This window comes from Nematolebias whitei, chromosome 4, assembly GCF_014905685.2.
Source record: "Nematolebias whitei isolate Nwh7 chromosome 4, NemWhi1, whole genome shotgun sequence".
NCBI lineage: Eukaryota > Metazoa > Chordata > Actinopteri > Cyprinodontiformes > Rivulidae > Nematolebias > Nematolebias whitei.
In genome coordinates this window covers 621,394-632,943 of record NC_056501.1, presented here as the reverse complement: position 1 = coordinate 632,943, position 11,550 = coordinate 621,394, and the positions used below count along the sequence as shown (strand labels likewise).

At 44.0% G+C, this 11,550-nt stretch overlaps 1 protein-coding gene across 1 annotated transcript in view; it reads left to right on the top strand.

Moving 5' to 3' along the window:
• Nucleotides 1-11,550, top strand: part of slit3 (slit homolog 3 (Drosophila)) — a gene marked incomplete in the record, with an annotated part of 622,921 nt that overhangs the window by 22,998 nt on the left and 588,373 nt on the right.

Here is an 11,550-nt window from a genome sequence, read left to right as displayed (position 1 = left end):
GGTCGCCACCTCATCCCCCCATTTTAAACGCACTGTATAACAACATGCATCAACACCATATTCGAGTGGGAGGAGGAGGAAGTGGGTCTGTTCATAATTTATTTATGCATATATAGATTTTTTTTTCTTTCACAAACACCTCCTTTCTCCGTGTGACACTAGGGGTCGGGGATGGGGGGGGGGGTGCATTGTTGGGGTCTGGGCTGTGGGTGGGCTTTGGGCCTTGGGGGCGGTTGGTGATGGGGCCGGCGCTCCGGTTCCCCCTGGGCTGTTCCGATTCTTTTAATCTAGGTTCCTGGTTGTGATGGCCGGCACTTTGACCAGGGTGGCTGCCGGCTTTCGGCCGGCCCTCCTTGGCTGCAGCTCCCTGCTGCTCTGCCCCTTGGGCTGGGGCCGCCCTGTGGTTGCTGTCATCATCATCATCATCATCATCATCATCATCAACTTTATTTATAAAGCACTTTAACACAGCCATAGCTGAAACAAAGTGCTGAAACATCAGTTAAAAACAAGATAAAAGTTAGCATAAAAACAGAGCTACAAACCCAAGCACACAACTCAATTTAAAACACAATAAAACAACAAGTTAAACAGATAAAATCAACACCAATAAAATAAATAAAATCAAGACTCAGTTGGGTTGAAGGCCAATGAATAGAGATGAGTTTTTAGATGGGTTTTAAAAATGGACAGCGAGGGGGCCTGTCGAATGTACAAAGGCAAAGTGTTCCATAATTTAGGGGCACTAACAGAGAAGGCCCCGTCTCCTCTAAGCTTCCTCTTACTCTTGGGGATGAGTGACCGAGGTGGAGTGTAATGGTGGAGAAGCTCTGTTAAATAAGGGGGGGCAAGACTGTTTAAAACCTTAAAAACAAACAAAATAATTTTAAAATGAACTCTAAAATACACGGGCAGCCAGTGGAGAGAAGCCAGGACAGGTGTGATGTGCTGTCTTTTGTGTGTTCCAGTTAAAAGACGTGCAGCAGCATTTTGCACCAGCTGCAGACGTGCGAGTGAGGACTGGCTGACTCCGAGATAGAGAGAATTACAGTAATCCAGCCGTGATGAAATGAAGACATGGATTACTGTTTCAAACTGTTGCCTTGAAAGAATAGGTTTTACCTTTGCCAGTTTTCTCAAATGATAAAAACCAGACTTTACTGTGGCCCTTATTTGACTGTCGAGTTTAAAATCACTGTCCATCTTAAAACCAAGATTTGTAACTGTAGACTTTACGTACATTGTTATAGGGTCTAAGTCGACTGGAGGGCTCAAACAAGCTCCACTAGGTCCAAAAACAAGTACCTCAGTCTTTTTTTCATTAAAATGCAGGAAGTTTAGGGCCATCCGAGCTTTAAGATCCTCGAGACACGATAAGAGTTTTAATGGGCCAGGCATCAACTCGCCTCAAAGAACATAGATTTGGCAATCATCAGCATAGCAGTGAAAGGAGATGCCGTGTTTTCCAAAAATTGATCCTAGAGGAAGCAGATATAAAGAAAAAAGCAAAGGCCCTAAAATTTATCCCTGAGGTATGCCACATGACAAGGGAGCAGAATAGGATTCATGCCCAGCAGTTTTTACAGATACAGTAGGTCAGGTAGATGGTGCATGCGGTCAGCCCGACAGAGATTCTGTCGGGCTATCTGTGTGTGCCTGTTTGTGGCTCGGGTTGGGTTTTTGGTGGTCCACCCTCTCTTGGATCAATTTGGGCCCCACGTTTGGTGTGGGGCCCACTCCCCCCGATCGTGCCCCAATTTGGCGGGGGGCCCCCTTGCCGCCGGTGCATTGGTGGCTCTCGGCATCTGGGCTGGGTGGTGGGGTGTACGTCGGTCCGCCCTGGTTGCTGCCTGGCGGGGCCTGGGTGCCCTGGCTCTGTCAGGGCTCTGCCGGGGGGTGGTATGGCCTCGGGGCTTGGGGCTCGGTGTCCATAGCCGGGTCTACTGGGGGGGGGGGGGGCATGGGTTGCCGGGTGGACCTGTGGGCTTGTCGCTGCAGCTTCCTGGAGGCTCTGCATTGTGGTGGCTGGGGTCACCCGGTTCTTTCCTCTGCTCCTCTCTGGGGGGGTGCGGTTCTCCCTGTTGGGAGACTCCTGGGGCTCCGGGCCTGGGGGCCGCTGTGTGTCTGTGGCTCCGGTCCTCCCTGTGTTGCCATTGTGTCCTGGGGGCTGGGTCTGTGGGCCCCCGCGTCCACTATTGGGCATTCTTTTGGAGAAATCTGGTGGTGGCGGGCGTGCTTGCACGGGTGTTTGGATTCAGGTGCTTTGACAGATGCACGCTAGGTTGGGTAGTGGTGGAAGCTAGATGATTCCTTGTGCCATGTCGAATGTTTCATGGTGATATTGTGGGTGGCATTGTGCTGTGCATGTCATTTTGTCATGGTGGTCTCTCGTTTTATCTATTTCTCTTTTATTTTTTTCTTCTTTCTTTTTCTTTAAAAAAAAAAAGATTTAGGTATCGGGATCGGATTGGAAGTAAAAAAAATTGGATCGTGCATCCCTAGTCGACACAGAACTTTGGATTTGCGCTTGTCTTTTAACAACAAAGCCATAATGTTCCCAAACAAAAGACCGCAACGACATGCTAGAATGCTAATGCGACGCGTGCTGCAAGACTATAGCACTGTGCTGAAACACGCTTAGGAACTTAAGTTCTGCGGTGCATAATCTCATGTTAATAAAATGTAATGAGTGAAAAAATAACCGAAATAGTACACATGTGGACCGAACCGAACGTGCTGTACCGAAATATTTCAATACACCCACGTGTACCGTTACACCCCTAGTTCCTACCAAACCCAGCTGGTCGAAGAAGATGGCCGCTTGTCCTGAGTCTGGTTCTGATAAAGGTTTCTTCCTCACGAGGGAGTTTTTCCTTTCCACTGTCACCTTCATGCTTGTTCAAGATGAGAGTTCTGTGATGGAGTAGTCTGCTCCTCAGATAAATAATGTTCAATTATTATTTTTATTTATGAATGTTTCTGTTCAGTGCTCTGAGATGGCTTCTGTTGTGACTTGAAGAAATAAACTGAACTGAATCGGTTAGTGGACACAATTCCTGGCACACCCTCAGCTGGGAAACCGTGTTTCAAGGTGGTCTGGACTTTGTTTTTGCCATGAGCCATCTTTGAATACTTTGGCAGGTCTGTGGTTGTTCCAGGACTTTAATGTAGGAAATAAATCAAAGTGCAATGGCAGAGGCAATCTTCACTCTTCCTCCCCATGTCTGAACATTAACATCACTGCAAACATCATTGTTGTGCACAAAGTGTTAACTCTAAAAATTCTGAGAGTCCAAGATGCATTACAGCCATTTTTTAGACTTTTTGTAAATTACTGTTTACTGAAGAGCTACTTTCGACAGTTCTCTGTAGAACACGTTCACTATTTTTGAGGAAAGCTTTAGTTTGCCCACATGCTTTGGTAATCATTAAATAAATGCCATCGTTCAATTAAGTTTAATTTGGCTCTTATCATGGGCATGGTGGTGATGTAATACGGCTGAGTTTTATTGCTAAAGCAGACAAGTCTAAATGAAGTCAAAAGCCACAATGAGTTTGCTGTTCTCAAACAGCCTCCTAATGTCATGCCTATGATCCATGGCCATCTTGTGGTATCCATTTAGTCCTGTTCCAACGGTGCTTGATGTAGTCATGTTGTACCAGATGGCACATGTAAGGCTAACCAACATTCAAGCTCCACTTTTAGGTCACTGGGTGATATTTGTCCCCAAAGTTTTTCCAGCATGCGGTCACTTAACCTGTCTATATAATTGCCTGTGGCCTGTCAAAGAAGCAACCAGCTCTGCCTTTCTGGGAAAAGAAGCAAACTGAATGAAACCTGAACACGGATACTGTTTTCACATGCAAGGTGTATGCAACTACAATACGTGCACAATCACACAAAGAGGCCACAAGCATAAAAACAGGTGCATGTACACAGCCAAATTAAACCCAGCCCAAACATTTTCTATAGTCCCATTAGTGGTCCAGTGCGAGTCTGCTCACAGATGGAGGTTTTATCTTTAACAATAATCATCACATCTGTGCCAAGCCCCAAACCAAAACTGTTAACTCCTAAAGAAAAACATGGACAGTATTTGTTACATTTACATATCCCTTGTTGGCTCAACAGGTTTTAATGTGGTTAATTAAGTCCCTGTTTAATGGCACCTTTTTAATATTGAAACCGTAGCCTTTCTGCTGCAGTTTGGCTGTTAATTTACACACCAGCCCCCCACCAGCCCAGCTCATGCTCACTACAGGTGTATATTTCATGCATGTGCGGACCAACGGCATTTTTCCATCAACAACAATGGTGCCAGATTGTAACGTACTGCTTTCTGTGCTACGACTGATGGAATATATTTTATTGTTGGATGTAACTTTTTGACACTTTTTGGTGTCCTGTTATGTAATCTGTTGCTGTGTGCTTGTTCTGTTTGTCCCTGTACAGCACTTTGGTGTGCTTTGTCACTGTTTTAAAGTGCTTTATAAATAAATTGGTATGGTATGGTATGGGTAACTGGGACTCTGTGTACAAAATTTTGTTCCACTACATGTACCACTAGGGATGTAATGATACACGTGGGTGTATTGAACCGTTTCGGTACGGCATGTTCAGTTTGGTCCAGCTGCGTACCGTTTCTGTAATTTTTTCATTAATGAAATTTTATTAACGAGAGATTATGCGCCGTGGAACTACAGTTCCTACGTGTGTTTCAGCACGGTGCTATTATCTTGCAGCATGCGCAGCATTAGCATAGCTTCTTGTTGCGGTCTCCTGTTTGGGAACATTATGGCTTAACATGTCTAACTTGTTAATGCTCTTGAAACGACATCATCCGAACGTGAACGTCTCTTCTAGCAGCTTGGAGCAAAGAGCGATAACGGCAGCATCTAAACAACCTTTATCAGGTCATTCAGATCGGTCCAGAGCAACAACACACACTGTAGGAGTTTTTAAACTCTGGATCTATGACCGTATTATGTTGTTGATGCGCCGACTTTAAAGTTATTGAGCCCTGCTACGACTTCACGTCACGTCTACACTTCAGCCTAAAAGTTGTAGCAGCACTTTATGAAAAAGCTAAAACTGATGTTGTCAAATAGCCCTGGACCAGATTAACGCCGTGCTCTGATGATGATGACCGAGAGATTATTCAACAGAACTCATGGCCGTTCAAGAAGAGGTATTGTTCTTTTATTATTATTATTATTATTATCTAATTAGCTATTTTTAAATTAAAAATTTTAATATTAACTTGTTTATTTTACCTCTGTGTTTTATTTCCAGTCTGGGACAGAGATAACAGCTGAGTCTTCCTGTTCAGGGAAATCCACCAGAGATCACCTCCAGCTTAGAAGTCTGTGATGACTGAACTCTGAACTTTTCCAGTGGCCTGTCCCACCTGTGGGAGCAGGTCCAAGAGGTTGTGAGTAATGAAGCCAAATCCAGCCACACTTCAAAATGATCAAAGCTCTACCTCTTAATTCCTGCTACTGTTGTTAGTGAACGGTTTTCTCCACCGCTGGAGAGATTCACTGCAACCAGATCTGTGCTCTTGGCAGAAAATGTGGACGAGTTGGTCTTTTTGTCCAAAAACTTAATTAGATTGTAAACGGTCTGCTGCTGCTTATTGTTCTGGTTCTGACTGTTATTGTATTTATTAAGATTATTATTGTTAGTATAGTTTATTGTAAAGAGTGCCATTTATTTAAAATATCATCCAAATGGGTCACTTTTATGTATTTTTATACAAACATATTGTTTACTTGGCATATTTTCAGAATAAACATTTTGTAACTTTTTATTTTGGCCTTTTTTGTACCAAAAATTAACCGAACCGAGCTCTCCTTGAAACTGAACCGAACCGAAATGTGATTTTACCACATGTGGTGCGAATAACAAAGAAACTCCGACTCTGATCCATTTTGGGTCTCGTAATTAATCTATGTCGGAATGTAGCTGCTGTGACCGACACATCTGTGTTGGGAAGAGACGCCAGTCGGATCCAGTTCGAAATCACTATGTATTGAACGAGCCTATAGAGGCAGGCATGGCGCTGGGGTATAACATACTAAATGTGCTAAATATTAACAGTAACAATAATAAACCATGTTTCTGTTAGTGGTGAGAGATGTAAACAAGCTATATGAGCTAAATGAAGATATCAGAACATTCTAAAAAAAGTCGTCATGTCCTCTATGTGAGGTTTCTAGCAACACCCAGATAAATACTAACCAAAAGCAAACAGACTTCAAGACCAGGGAAAGTTGAACAGAGTTTATTTACACAAGTGAAACGATGATATTGGTGAGGTAAATATCCAGGGAGAGGCTGGAACCCTGGAGAGCAAGGAGCAAAGTTAGAGTAGGCAAGGAGGAATCTCAAGTGCAGTATAATGTCCAGAGGAGTAGTCCAGGGAGGTCGGTCAGTGAATGTCCAAAAGGTTTCCAAGAGATCCTGTGTATGTGAGCAGGTGGTGGAAGGCAAGGAGCAGCTTGAGATGAGTCCAGGAAGGATCAAGAGTAATTACCATGAGATCCAGGACGCAGGTGGAATACAGAAGTCAGAGCTGTAGCATGAGCACAAAGATGAATAATTTTAAAGCACACAGAGCAAATGTTCAGGCCAGGAGCTTACTGCCAAAGGCAGACAATGCAGCAGGGTAGAATGAAGTCCTCAGCTGGTATTTATACTTCTAATAATAATAATAATAATAACTTTTATTTATAATGCACTTTACATTCACAGTGAATCTCAAAGTGCTACAAAAAGTGAACATCAGATAGCATCAGGATAAAAGCAACTTCTGCTGCTCATTATTCCCCAATAGATCTCAGGTGTGTTTCTGTTGGTGCCCTCTGGTGGAGAAGAGCTGTGGAGAAAAAGGCTGGAAATCCCACACTCTGGACTCCAGCTCGTACAAAATGCTGCAGCTCGGCTACTAACAGGAACTCACAGGTTTGAGCACATTACTCCGGTTCTGTCCTCTCTTCACTGGCTTCCTGTACGTGTCAGAGTTGATTTTAAAATTCTCCTGCTGACATTCAAGTGCATTAACGGCCTCACACCCTCATACCTCTCTGACCTTCTTCATCCTTATACTCCTTCTCGGGCTTTGAGATCATCAGACCAGCTGTTTTTGGCCGTACCAAAAACCAGCTGAAGCTCAGAGGAGATCGAGCGTTTTCAGTCGTGGGCCCTAAACTCTGGAACAATCTGCTCATCAACATTCGACAGGCCACCTCAGTCTCTGCTTTTAATTCTCTCCTAAAAACACATCTGTACTCACTGACACATCTGTACTCACTGACACATCTGTACTCCCTGACACATCTGTACTCACTGACACATCTGTACTCACTGACACATCTGTACTCACTGACACATCTGTACTCACTGACACATCTGTACTCACTGACATTTAACACAGGGTGATCAGCTTTAGATCTGGTTTTTCATTGATGCTGATTCTGTTTATGCTTTTGTTCTTATTCTTATTTAACACAAGGTCATCAGATCTGATTTAGTATTTCATTGTTTCTAATTGTTTTTGGTTTTATATTTTTATTCCATGTGCTGTAAATATATCTTGCTACTTTTTATTTGATGATGTGATATTTTTGTTAAGCACTTTGGTAACAGTTTCTGTTTTAAATGTGCTCGATAAATAAATCTGACTTGACTTGACTTAACCCTTTTTTAGATTTTTCTACCTGGATTATTGAGCAGGCATCAGGATATCTGGACATTATGTAATTCAAGTTATGTGATTTAAACTGTTGATGACGTGAAACATATTGCATGTTATTAAAGTTGAAAATGAATACATCAGGTTTAATTTTTATTTATTCATTCAACACCACAAACTTGTGTGTCAGACAAACACTGATAATTAAACTGAACACATTATTAAAATCACATTAACCAAACTCTAGAAAAGTTAAATCTGGTCCTCTGGACATTCAATAAAAACAAAACAAACAAAAAAAAAAATGTAGAAACATTTTGTCTCTCATCCGAAGGACTTCCTCAGTCTGAGGTGCTGTATTCAGCTCAGTCTCTTAAATAGCACCTTCTCAGGGTGGATCAACCAGTTTTGCTGCTGACAACCAGAACCAGCTGATCACATGATCAAGAAGGACCATCAGCCTAACAATGGATCATTAGCACCTGATGGCTGTTTACTGTTCACAGAGGGCTGAGTGATACTAGCAATCACAGCATTGTAAGAGGGGGACAGGTGAACCTGGAGGCTCCACCCCTGTTTAATGATGGACGGTTTCTTTTCACAAAGATGGCCTCCTTTACTCCTCTCTCAAACCATCGTTCCTCTCTGTCCAGGATGTGAACATCTTCATCCCTGAAAGAGTGACCGCTGGCCTGGAGATGAGTGTAGACCTCAGAGTCCTGGCCTGATGATGTTGATCTTCTGCATTAACGATCGGCGCTGAATCACTTGGAGAGTTTTAAAGGACAGTTCTCTGACGCATTCATTAACTAAAGGGAACTTGAAGATCCGAAGAGAAGATTTTTTCTCAGCTCATTGGAGCAAAGGAATTACAACACAATTGGACTGTTTTGCCCCTTGGACATCAGCCAACAATCAACAGTAACACCTTTCAAGTAACAAGTGGACTTTTGACTACTGACGTTGCTATGTAACTGAATAATCACTATGGATTTCTGCTATAACGCTGTTCCCCTGCAAATTATTAATTAAAGCAAAGCATAAAATGTAAAATTCTGGACTATCATTTCATCACTTCGTGTTCATGGATTTAAGAAGCTTGGTTCAACTCTAACAAAATAGGGAGGTTTTAAACAGTTTTCTCAGCTTTGAATATTTAAACAACATCCTAGAATCTTATTCCTAGATTCTAAAAAGAACCATCAGTACGAATTGTCATTCTACAATGAAGGTGAACGGCCCTTGAATGTGAGTTTCCCTGTAGATGACGATCCAACTCCGGCTGCTAGGTTGGGCGAGTCATGGGGTGAGATAAGGGTGTGACTCGCAGATGGAGGTTGTTAACAAATCTGGGTGAGTCACCTTCAACACAGCCTTAAGTGGAACTAACTTAAGGTCACTCTGGGTAATACTCAAGTGCTAGATTTAGTTCGTAATACCCCTTAGAGGAGAGGCTGCAGTGGGGTTTAGCCATAACTCAGGTGGTAACTTCACTGAGTAGATCGAGACTGTCATCTTCCAGACGCTGTATGCTCAATGAATTCAATTCAACCTTTTATTTCTACAGATTAGTCTCATTGAACCTCATTCATTCATTCAACCTTTATTTATACAGGTTAGTTCCCATTGAGCCTCAAGGACTCATTTACAAGAGAGACCTGTTACATACAAACATAAAAAAGTAGATGAGGAAAAGAAAACACAAGGGTGGAGGAAGTAAAAAAAAAATCATCTTACACCATGTCCTGGCTGGGATACAGTGTAAACGATGCAACCCCCCCCCACCCCCCCAAAACCTTGCAACATAAAAGGCAACATACAATGACATCATAATACATTTATTTATGAGGTCAACAAAGGTGGTGAGTTGTCCATGGACGCTGTCAGCAGCACAGTCTTGATGAGGCCCACAGATGTCCTCGGGTAAGCGGGATAGGAGGAGGGGAGGAGCAGCAGATTGTCATTATTAGGTTTGGGCATCAAAGATCGAGAATCGTTTGGAACCGGGTCTAACTGTCCGGTTTTCCCGCAATTGTTAGAAATATTTACTTTTGATTCCTATGTTCAATGCCTTGTCCGCCAACCGGAAGTAGAAGCTGCTCGCCGAACACTAACGAAGAAGAAGCCAGCTGCCGAAAACCAACAAATAATAATCCACTGGAAGTGTTCCCATACATGGAGAGTGAGCAGCCGCGGTCGAAAGCGTGGCTTAACTTTAATAAAATGACCAGTCAGCTCAGTGCAGCACTTGCAATAATTTTATATCGTGCAAAGGAGGGTGTAGAAGTAAAATAGTGGATTTTCATTAGTTGTCAGTTATAATCATGAACATTAAAAGAAATAAACATTTGAAATATATCAGTCTGTGTGTAAAGAATGAATATAATTTACAAGTTTCACTTTTTTAATGGAATTACTGAAATAAATCAACTTTTTCATGATATTATAATTTTATGACCAGCACCTGTATATTACAATGTAGATAACAAAAATGTAATAATAATAAATAAATCTACAAATAAACAGATGAATTTAGATGAAAAATAAACACCCACTTCTTTCGCAGGACAACTGAGTGAAAGGGGAGGGTCAAAGAGGCACAAACTTTATCAAAAACAATACCAAAGAAGAAGAAATTAAAAGGAGGGGCTCCCAATCTTAAAGTCACAAGCTTATACAGTATCAATCAGTGTTTTTTTTAAAGTGTTTACACTCGGGTATATGTACAATTTGAATAACGAGATTTTTGGTGGTGTAGGGCGGCGGTTGGGGGCGTGGCTTCGCCTCATCCGGGCACTGGCTGGTCTTCCTGTGTGGCATTTGCGGTGGGAGTGCTCTGTGTGTGGGGGGGTGCATGGGTGGCGTGCTGGGGCGTCTCCGGGCCTATGGTGCGGGGCTCTTGATGTGAGAGCCGGCCCTCCTCGGCTGCGGCTCCCTGCTGCTCTGCCCCTTGGGCTGGGGCCGGCCTGTGGTCGCTGTCAGGTAGATGGTGCATGCGGTCGGCCCGACAGAGATTCTGTCGGGCTATCTGTGTGTGCCTGTTGGTTGCTCGGGTTGGGTTTTTGGTGGTCCCCCCTCTCTTGGATCAATTTGGGCCCCACGTTTGGTGTGGGGTCCACTCCCCCCGGTCGTGCCCCCCTTTGGCGGGGGACTCCCTTGCCGCCGGTGCATTGGTGGCTCTCGGTGTCTGGGCTGGGTGGTGGGGTGCACGTCGGTCCGCCCTGGTTGCTGCCTGGCGGGGCCTGGGTGCCCTGGCTCTGTCGGGGCTCTGCTAGGGGGTGGTATGGCCTCGGGGCTTGGGGCTCGGTGTCCATGGCCGGATCTACTTGGGGGGGGCATGGGTCGCTGGCCGGGCCTGTGGGCTCGTCGTTGCAGCTTCCTGGAGGCTCTGCATTGTGGTGGCTGGGGTCACCCGGTTCTTTCCTCTGCTCCTCTCTGGTGGGGTGCGGTTCTCCCTGTTGGGAGACTCTTGGGGCTCCGGGCCTGTGGGCCGCTGTGTGTCTGTGGCTCCGGTCCTCCCTATGTTGCCATTGTGTCCTGGGGGGGCGGGTCTGTGGGCCCCCGCGTCCACTATTGGGCATTCTTTTGGAGAAATCTGGTGGTGGTGGGCGTGCTTGCGCGGGTGTTTGGATTCAGGTGCTTTGACAGATGCACGCTAGGTTGGGTAGTGGCGGAAGCTAGATGATTCATTGTGCGATGTTGAATGTTTCATGGTGATATTGTGGGTGGCATTGTGCTGTGCATGTTGTTTTGTCATGGTGGTCTCTCGTCTTATCTTCTTCTTTTTTATTATTTATTTATTCTTCTTTCTTCTCTTTCTTTAAAAAAAAAAAAAAAAAAAAAAAAAAAAAAAAAA